Source organism: Copadichromis virginalis, linkage group LG14 (assembly GCF_057382275.1).
Source record: "Copadichromis virginalis isolate Kocher_CV1m ecotype Utaka linkage group LG14, C_Virginalis_male_GT1.1, whole genome shotgun sequence".
Lineage (NCBI taxonomy): Eukaryota > Metazoa > Chordata > Actinopteri > Cichliformes > Cichlidae > Copadichromis > Copadichromis virginalis.
The window spans coordinates 42,238,845-42,249,254 of NC_140631.1; the positions used below are offsets into that span (position 1 = coordinate 42,238,845).

The 10,410-nt window shown below is 43.3% G+C and overlaps 2 long non-coding RNA genes across 2 annotated transcripts; one reads left to right on the top strand and one right to left on the bottom strand.

The window, feature by feature from the left end:
- Positions 1–23: 23 nt before the first annotated feature.
- On the top strand, positions 24–1,289 carry LOC146694729 (uncharacterized). The gene is made up of 3 exons (XR_014914942.1): positions 24–279; positions 963–1,051; positions 1,231–1,289. It is a non-coding gene; the product is annotated as an uncharacterized LOC146694729 (long non-coding RNA).
- A 59-nt stretch (positions 1,290–1,348) lies between these two features.
- Positions 1,349–3,872, bottom strand: LOC146694730 (uncharacterized). The gene is made up of 3 exons (XR_014914941.1): positions 3,779–3,872; positions 2,516–2,610; positions 1,349–2,396 (listed from the first exon to the last, which is right to left on the bottom strand). It is a non-coding gene; the product is annotated as an uncharacterized LOC146694730 (long non-coding RNA).
- Between the last annotated feature and the right edge of the window lie 6,538 nt (positions 3,873–10,410).

The window sequence follows — 10,410 nt, forward strand, 5'->3', positions numbered from 1 at the left end:
ACTCTGCTGGCACTGTTTTGGCGTACGGGGGCGCGCTGGGGGGCGGGGATTCCGACCCGCATGTATTTGCATATATTATAATGCTGACCAATGACTGGAGAAAACACTGACGACGCGGCTGCGGTCACGGACAAACTCGCACGTGTCTGTTCGGGAATGGCAGATGCCGAGAGGTCCAGCGTTTACATTACCGACTATTTCAAAGTGACAGCCTGAGGTGTTCTTCAGTAAATTGGACTACCGGACAGGAGGACCTGAGGCCCCACCGCATTATTTTTGGTAAGTTAAATGTGTTTGTAAGCTAATCCGTAATTTAGGTCCTTAGCTAGCTACCTAAGGACCTAGCTAGCTAAAATGAGCACTCGGCTGTCGGGGAAACTAGTTTTGTAAAGTTCGTTTAGCTAACCCGTGCAGGTGAATGGATTTACCCTGACTAAAGAAATCAAGAGAAACGCACCGGGCTGCTCGGTGACTAACCACGGTTACTGTACTTTTATTATGAGTATTATACTGTAAGAGCAACAGGCTGGACTCTGCTTCTGCTCCTGTGCAGAGCTGATTATTAAATATGTGCAAACAGCAGCATGTTTTCTGTCGCTTTCCACATGTGGAAGGACATTAACGCCAACTTTTAAATTCCCCTCATTAGTCAATAGCTACGGATTAAATAGCAAAGCCCGATACTTATGTACTGAAACCAACTACTTCCGCTTGTCAGCTTAAGTTAAAATGTTACATTTTTCCCCTGATTATTTTTTTTTAGCTTTTTTTTTTTTTTTTTTTTTTTACTGAGTTTGTTACAAATATTCAGGTTAAAAAACAAATTATTTTTAATGAATTATGTTCACAAAGCCACATGTTCAGTATTCTGTATAGCTTGCATCCTTTAGGACAAATAATTTGAAGCATTAATATTTCTTGTTCAATACTGAGCTGATAACACCTCTGTATGTTGTGACCAGGATGCAGCAGCAGACTGAACCTCGACTGAAACCTGCTCCATCATCTCATCTTTGCAGATGTCCATTTATAAAGCATCAACAACTCAAAGGTAAACATGATATTAGAAAATGTGTTAGTAAAGCCTTTAAAACAAATAAAAAAAATAAACAGCTGTCGGCAGAACTGTAGGACAGAACAACTTCAGATCCCGAGTGTGTGAGGCCGGAGAAGGATCAGCTGTATTTCAGATTTGAGATAAACTTTATATTTCAGTTTGTGATGATTCAGGAGCCGTCCTCAGATTTAGACCTCAGCACCACCCAGTGACAGCAGACAGATCATCCTATATCTTCAATCTTTGTAGTAACTCCAAAATTAACTGAAGAAAACAGTACAAAGGTTAAAGTACCACATGTGCTGTCAGTGAAAGCTGCAGCTGTTTTATTGATAAATTTAAAGACAAAAAGTCAAAAGGATTAATCACCCCTGTAACTGTGTCACTGTACATCAGCATTAACAGGACCTCAGTTTGGTGTTTCAGAAAACTGCTGATCTCAGACCTGCACAACTTCTGTTTTAAACACTGAATGTACTCAGCTACATGAAGAGCACATGATGTTTTCTCTGACACAATTAAATAAAACCTGATTAAACTCAAAGGTTGTTACTTGTATTTGAACTAAAAACTTGTGATCTGGAATTCTTTCACTGTTTTTGACAATAGTGTTATTTATCATAAAGTAATTCAGAGTCATTCATACCAGAGAGCACAACATATATTTAACTTTCTACAGGACTTAAAGCTATTACTATAGCTTATAGCTATTACTTACCTGCACTACTGTATAGTTCTGTGTAAATAATCATTCTGTACATATGATGATTTTTAATCCTACAACTGTTTATAATTTGCATAGTTCACATTTCTGTATAACTATATCTCAGATTTCTGTAGTTTCTCATATTTATATCCTGTACATAGCTTGTACTCACTACAGCCTGTACATACTTATAGTTATAGAATATTCACAACATACTTCATACCGTGTACATTATAACATACCATAATAGACCCATTTCTGTAATATACTTACATATCTATACTATTGCTAATATATATTGTAATATATCTATATCATGGCTAAAGCACTTCTGGATGGATGCAAACTGCATTTCATTGCCCTGTACCTGTGCAATGACAACAAAGTTGAATTCTATTCTATTATATTATGTAAAAGTCCAGACCCTCTGAGGATTATCTGAGTACTTCTAACATTACACAAAGCAAAGGTCTCCATCAGTGTTCATGAAATGCTGGGTTTATCCTTCTTGTGAGGGAGCTGCTGGTGAAGATCACGAGCCCTGCTTGATCCCGGCGATGAGTTTCAGTCTTCCTGGTGTTTCTGAAATGATGCCTCTCACTGTGGGTCAACAGAACTTCTGGCACAGGACAGCTGTAATGAAAGAAATTGAAGTTTTGGAAATGACCTATATGTGAGAAGCAGATTTTGTATTTACTTTTCTTTTGCCAATCAAGATAACAAAGTATAATTTTCACCATACAATTACTAACCTTGTCATCTCCTGCACTGTCTGTTTTGGGCTCTGGGCTCCTCCTTCCCAGCGCTCATGAGACTGCTTTGATGCACTGTGGTATGAGGTGCTAACCTGTTGACAGTGTTGGGAAGGTTAATTTTAAAATGCATTCCACCAAAGATTATAGAAGTAATGTATTCTGAATACTTTACAACTACATGAATGTGCTATTGCTGTGTGATTTATTACTATTACTGAAGGCTACTCGCCATACCAACACCAACTAGATGTTAAAATCTTAATATAAATGAGTAACAGTAGGTGGACATTAGGTAAGGCTGCAGCGATCTCGTGTAGAAAACTATTCAGCGCGTATAGAAAACAGGTCAGCGGCTCCGAACCGTATTAAAGGGACCTCTGACTAATACGTCCGGTTCGTGTCGGGCTCATAGCTGAAAACTAGCTTTACTTTGTTGTCTGGGTCAAGTTTGCTAGCGAGAGACAGAGAGAGGCGTTGAAAGGCTGCTTATTGTTTCGGAGGAAAACACGAACACAGCGTACAGTCGAGTCTTAACAGCTTACTCACAGCTGGGCTCGTCAGGCACTCTTTTTGGCTTTAGTGGTTATTATTATATTTACATGCTTCCAGCTCCCGTTTCTGCTCCGTGACAGCTCCTTTCTCTCCCTCCTCGCTCACAGACACATAACGGGTATGGCAGTCCATTCTCCCTGCAGCACGGACTGACTACACTGCCCATGATGCTACATTGTTTAGGGCGATGCCTGTAACACTCTGCTATTGCCTTCATATTAAATAATTTTTGTATAATAATTTTTAGAGGCTCTTATTGCGTGTTTTGTTTGGGTTTCCACCGGCGTGGAATTACCAAAAAATAGAGAGACCATAGCCTAACATATGAAACAGGTAAATACCGCCATGTAATCCATTTATTTCAACAAAGTAACTGTATTCTCAATATCACCTATTGAACAGTAACTGTAACGGATACATTTACTCATATTTTGTATTTTAAATACGTAACGCCGGTGCATGTATTATGTTACTGCCCAACACTGCCTGTTGAGATCCTGAGATCCGCTCCTAGAACACCGGCCTCCAACTCCTGAAGAGACACGGGTGTCCCTAAATTTAGCAAATATTAGCTTCAGGCTAGCTTGCTACGACGAATAGGCTAATACCAGCATTTTACCACAACTTCACCAGATGTAGCTAAAAAAACTAAACTAATGTCCAGCCCAGTGGGACAGCAAGAAAAGATGACAAAAAATGATTACTTACTTGCGGTTTGGAGGTTCAAGCTGAAATTGAAGCAGCCATTGAAAGATGGGAAGAGAGAAAGATGGCAGCTTGGTCAGCACTAGTGGCCTCTATAATATATGCAAATACATGCGGGCCGGAAACCCCGCCCCAGCGCCCCCCCCCCCCCCCCCCAGCGCGCCCCGGACGACAAAACAGTGCCAGCAGAGTGAAACTGAAAAATGGTTTGAAACCGAAAAAAAAAAATTGTAAGCGAAAACAAAAAAATTACAGTTTCAATTGTTTTTCACTATCAATTTTTTTTTCGGTTTCAATACAAGATTTTTCAGTACATTTATTTCAGTTACAATATTTTTTTTCGGTTTCAATCCATTTTTCGGTTTCGTTTCAAGGTGGCATCGTTCTGATTCCATAAGAGTACGGCTGTGCAGCGTTTAAAGCTTGGAAGTACTCACATTACTTTGAGTTTGACCCTGTAAAAGTGACACAAACATTAGCGTCCGCTGTTCCCTGCGTGGGAAGAAAACTTCTTTTTACAGCGAAAACCCCCTAAACATCCGAGCAAGCACCGAGTAGCTGCCAGGGAGAAGGATCCAGCTTCTATGCAAGGGGAGGGAGGGTCTAACAAATGCTGTGCCTTTAAAGTTATGTTTTTATTATACTTGTTATACATTCCAGCCACCCATGTCTATGAACTATATAAGAAAAATGTGGAAACTTCTTCACAAATAAAATTTTAACCGTTAGACAAAAAAGGACTCATAAATCATCTCACGTAATCAACGAGAGCGTGATGTAGACACAGTCTGCAGCTCTCGCTGAAACCTCCGGCACATTCTCACTCACAGAATCACATCTTTGGCAGTGATGCACAAGCTAACCACACAAGGTAAACATGCCCACAGCACAGAAAGGAAGTGTCATGAGACGTTCTCACACCTCGAGTTTTTTCTTACATTTAGTTTGGTGCTCCTCACATACTTAAATAATCAGGCCCCATCTGATCTCAATGACCTTGTAGTACCATATCACCCTATTAGAGCACTTCGCTCTCGCTCTGCAGGCCTACTTGTTGTTCCTAGAGTATTTAAAAGTAGAATGGGAGGCAGAGCCTTCAGTTTTCAGGCCCCTCTTCTGTGGAACCAGCTTCCAGTTTGGATTCAGGAGACAGACACTATCTCTACTTTCAAGATTAGGCTTCAAACTTTCCTTTTTGCTAAAGCATATAGTTAGGGCTGGACCAGGTGACCCTGAATCCTCCCTTAGTTATGCTGCAATAGACGTAGGCTGCCGGGGGATTCCCATGATGCATTGAGTTTTTCCTTTCCAGTTACCTTTCTCACTCACTATGTGTTAACAGACCTCTTGTAACAGCAGTCTGGCGAGGAAGGAGCGACTAGCAGGTCCAGCAAGCGTGTGGTGTGGGGGTTAGCTGAATAACCCGAAGCCAGTCGGTTAAATCAAACAACAGACCTTTATTCATTATCAGCAACATAAGACCATACAAGCCAGATCTCCACGGCTCTACTCTGTCCGTACATACATGTGCGGGGTTCGGCGCCAGGCCGTTACAACAGTAAGGTGTTTCCTCGGAGACTGGAACATGAGCAGCATGGAATGGCTGCCGCTAACAACACCACACCCACTAGGAGACTCCAACAACTACTACAATAGTAGGGCAACCCCCCCTAGTGGTGCTATAACCCAAAAGGGTTGTTACGCTCTCTGCACTGAATCATATCTGTTATTAACCTCTGTCTCTCTTCCACAGCATGTCTTTATCCTGTCTTCCTTCTCTCACCCCAACCGGTCGCAGCAGATGGCCCCGCCCCTCCCTGAGCCTGGTTCTGCCGGAGGTTTCTTCCTGTTAAAAGGGAGTTTTTCCTTCCCACTGTTGCCAAAGTGCTGCTCATAGGGGGTGATGTGATTGCTGGGTTTCTCTGTGTGTGTTATTGTAGGGTTGACCTTACAATATGAAGCGCCTTGAGGCGACTGTTGTTGTGATTTAGAGCTGTATAAATAAACTTGAATCTTTTCTGTGTCCGCTCCGTTCATCTTAGCATTTGTGTTTTCACTTCGTGTTTTTGTTGAATAGTGAGGCAGCACGTAGACTGGAGAGACTTGAGTTCAGTGACGTAAACACTGGTCTTTTATTTGAGTGGGAGTATCCTGTCAGAGTGTGTGCAGGATTTCAAACTACTGTGTGGTTTCGAGCTTGAAGAATTAAAAGTTGATGATGTGTTGACTGTTTTAAACTTGGGCGTTTTCTCTTTTTCTTTCCTTCGATGTGATTTTCATTTACGCTCTAAATAAAGCTCACAGCCCATCTTTTAACAGATTTAACTGAACATCTTCCATCCATCCATACTCTGTCATTTATCCAGTTCAGGGTCAATGCGGGGGTGGAGCCTATCCCAGCTACCATAGGGCAAGAGGCGGGGTACATCCTGGACAGGTCACCAGCCTGGCGCAGGGCTAACACAGAGAGACAGACAACTGTTCGCACTCACATTCACACCGATGGGCAATTTAGAATCACCCATTAACCTAACCCCACTAACTGCATGTCTGTGGACTGTGGGAGGAAGGGAGGGAACCCACGCAGCACTGTGCATCTTCTTTATGTGGGTTGTCCAGAATAGCTCAGGATAACAACTACCTCTAAACCTGGACGTTAACATATGCATTCACATTTTTCTCAAAGCATTAAAGAGGAAGCTTTAATCAGTAAATCTAAATATTTACTGCATCTCGTGTTGTTAAAGCCGAGTCCTACCTGAGCTCCACAGCAGCAGCAGCAGCAACAGGTGATCCATGTCCAGGCCAACGTGTCTTTGATCTGATCGTCACATGTGCCGTGCTCGCCGTATATCTGCAACAGGAAGAGGGGGAGCTTCACTCCTCTCTCTCTATGTTAGACAATTGTGGATTAATATGGTTGTCATTGTGCAGGGAGGCCAAGATGAGCAGATTTGTTTTCAGCTTTTAGTCGTTTTCCATTGCAAGCGTTTGGCTTTTAGATTTAGCACGAAAACCTTTGTTTTTACACCTGGTTGGTTGAAAGGTTGCGCCATGTATGGTGTAGCAGGAAATGTCACACACACGCACACGTACACACACACTTACATGTGAGTGCATGAACTGTCATATGACTAATGAGATGTATGTGTAACTGCTGTGAGGGGAGGCTTGAGTACAGAGTTGGCTGAGATCAGAGCTTACGAATCGAAGACCCTGTCCGGGCTCCCCTTGCAAGTAAAAACTTGAAGCGCTTTGTGTTTTGCTTTGTTCACAGTCGGACGGTCTCAGAGTCAGCAGCGTCTCTGTAAGACCCCACACTCTATTTGGCAGTTTTGGTTACGCAGAGAACCATCTTTCAGTTTAAAAACTATATTTCTATCTGTAAGCTCGGTTATTTCTGCCTCGGTGTCAAATACGAACATCTGAGGGACTCATCATCTGTTAGCCTGAGTGAAAATCCAGCTCTGTTGAAGTGCCACGGACACCCAGAGAAACTGTGTCAACGGCGGTTTTATTCCATATTCATCCAGCCTGTTTTAAGCGTGGACACTGAAGCCTGCAGAGGCTTTGATGGTGCCCTCATCTCTGAGCACTGGTCACCTGATCCTGGGGTAAATTTGCTGGGACGTCCACTGCAGAGAAGATTCACAGTCATCTTGAATGTTTTCCTCTTGTTAATTCGTGTTAGTTTCTCAGACAGGGCTTGGGGTGGTTGCCTCTTGCTTTCGGGATTGGTGGGGGTCTGAAAGTGAGAGACTAGTTGAGGCTGGTTATCTTGCACCTTTGGGGTCACCTGTGGCATCTGGGTTGTGTTGGTCAGTGCCCTGCTTGGGATTCGGGTTGGTTCGTTGTGCCTTGGCTTCTGCGGTGTGCCGGGCCCTTCTCTCTGGGTGCCCTTACTAGGTCTGTGGGACTGGGACGTGCTGACTGGCTCTCCGTGGGGGCTTTGGACACTGGCGCAGACTTTCATGCATGTTTATCACACGGCACCCTGGTGCTCAGCTTCATGGTCTTTGCTACATGTCATTACCAGATGTGCAGCAGATGTGGGCGTCTGTCAGTGAGGTATAACCTGCGTCCTGCAGGTTCAGAGGGTCGAGGCTTTATTCTTCACTTTATAAAACGTTTTTCTCCATTAAAGTTGAAGTTGGGACTTTGTGTTCTTGATGTTTGCATTTCTGGAAAATGAAGCGGCAAACTTTGATCTGATATAAAACAGCTGCGCGTTAGAGGTGAGAGATGTGTGGTTGTGTTTCCATGACGAACAGGATGGACCGAGCAGGTCTTATCAGATTCATGCCGGCAGCTTCCTCTCATCGTTTCTGCTGTACGTGAAAACACACACTGAGTTACAGCTGCTGCCTATCATTATGTTAACTGCACAAAAAGCTCTTCCTCACATGTCAATGGGTTTTTTTGGACACCACTCAGACAGCCAGCAATTCAAAGAGAACGTGCGGCTCAACATGTCACTCCTGGTCTGATTGGGGAGGGAACCAGAGAAAACGTGGAACTGGGTGTTAACAGACCTCTCTGCATTGAATCATATCTGTTATTAACCTCTGTCTCTCTTCCACAGCATGTCTTTATCCTGTCTTCCTTCTCTCACCTCAACCAATCACAGCAGATGGCCCCGCCCCTCCCTGAGCCTGGTTCTGCCGGAGGTTTCTTCCTGTTAAAAGGGAGTTTTTCCTTCCCACTGTCGCCAAAGTGCTGCTCATAGGGGGTCATATGATTGTTGGGGTTGTTTGGTCTCTTCCTTACAATATAAAGTACCTGGTGATGGATGCTGTTATTTGGCGATAAATGAATACAATCAAGTTAAGTCAGCTTTATTTATATCGCAAACTTAAAAGACATCAAGTGTCAGCAAAAGAAAGAAGTAAAATAAATGAGGTAAAAAAAAAAAAAAACTATTACAAAACGTGCATATATATATATATACACAGAGACAAACAGCCCCTTACAGTTGTTGCCCGTTGCTTGAACACTATAAAGCCATGCTTAGACTAAAGTAACACAACTTGAAGCTTTTGTTACCATCCCTCAAACACATGTACCCCTACCTTAAACAAAAGCGCTCCACTTCGTTCACAAAATGAATTTTCGTTCACAAAATGAGTGCCATTTGGAAAACACATGTATCCAAAATACAAAACACATCAGGTAATTGCAACCACTCAATACACACCTGAAGGCACTTACTTGCAAAACCGAACACCAATTAGCCAACCACAAAAAGCCCTCAGTTTAGTCAGTTGAAGAACTTTGCAAGCATGGATGGAGGGAGAGGAGGAGGAGGTCGTCGTCGTCGTCGAGGCCATGCACGGACCCATATTTCTGATGATATAAGAGCAACTTTGGTGGACCATGTCATCAACCACGGCCTGACTATGAGGGAAGCTGGGCAGAGAGTCCACCCACATCGAAGCTGCTTCACAGTGGCATCTGTAATACGAACATTCCGACTAGAAAACAGGTCTGTCTTCACCTCTCTGCCTTCTGCTCTACTCAGATGGTTTCATAGCACTGTTCTACAGTATATCACCATATCAAGTGTGCAGGGTACTGCAGGGTGCTAATGCTGCTTTTGCAGCCAAAGTGGTAGTTTCTGTGAAACATAGCATGATTACTTATTTTGAAGTACAGTGTTGTACAGTGGATGATACAGTGTATATACAGTAAAGTAAGCAAAGCCATGACAGCATGTGGTTGTATTTCTCTAGAATGACTCGAAGACCTTCTGGGGGAGGACGCCAACGCCTGTTCACACAACAGCAGGAACTTGCCGTTGTGGACCTAGTGAGGGCAGACAATGCCATCCGTCTCCACCAGCTACGAAAGCAAATACTTGCAGACAGGCGAGTGTTCAGCAACATAAACCATGTGAGCATCACCACCATCAGACGCATCTTGGGAAAACTCAGTACTACATGGATCCATCCTGAGAGCTACACAGGTACCTGTGTGATGGGTGAGGGTTCTGTATGTGTAGCGCTGTAGTGCAGTAATATGTTCTCTTTGTTTTACAGAGAATCTCGGCCATGGATGGAGCTGCACAGCCTCATGAATTCATTTTCATTGATGAAGCTGGATTCGACCTGTGCGAAACAAGACGACGGGGTCGTAATGTAACTGGCCAAAGGGCAATTGTGCACGTCCCAGGGCAGCGCGGGGGAAATATCACATTGTTTCTGCAGCATCATGCAAAACTAGGTCCATACAATAGCCAACATATACTCACATTTCTAGATGCTCTCCATGTTATAGTTGTACAGAACAGAGCAGATCAGCCCAGGTTTGTGGTGATATGGGATCATGTCAGTTTCCATCGGGCTGCTCTGGTCCAGGCCTGGTTCTCCAACCACAGCCAACTTGAAGTGGTATACTTGCCCCCTTACTCACCATTTTTACAGTTTTTTCTGAATGCTCAAACCCTAACTGTGATTCCTGTAGCACAATCTCTAAAACTATTCAGACTTATAGCAAAACCACTCACTGAGTTTGCAAAACTAAAAGCACAAAAACTGCTTTGCACTCAGTTTGCAATTTTGTAACACACACTTTGCAAAACTGTAGGCACAATTCACTGCACAACACTCAATTACCAAATTTCCAACACACTCCTAGCA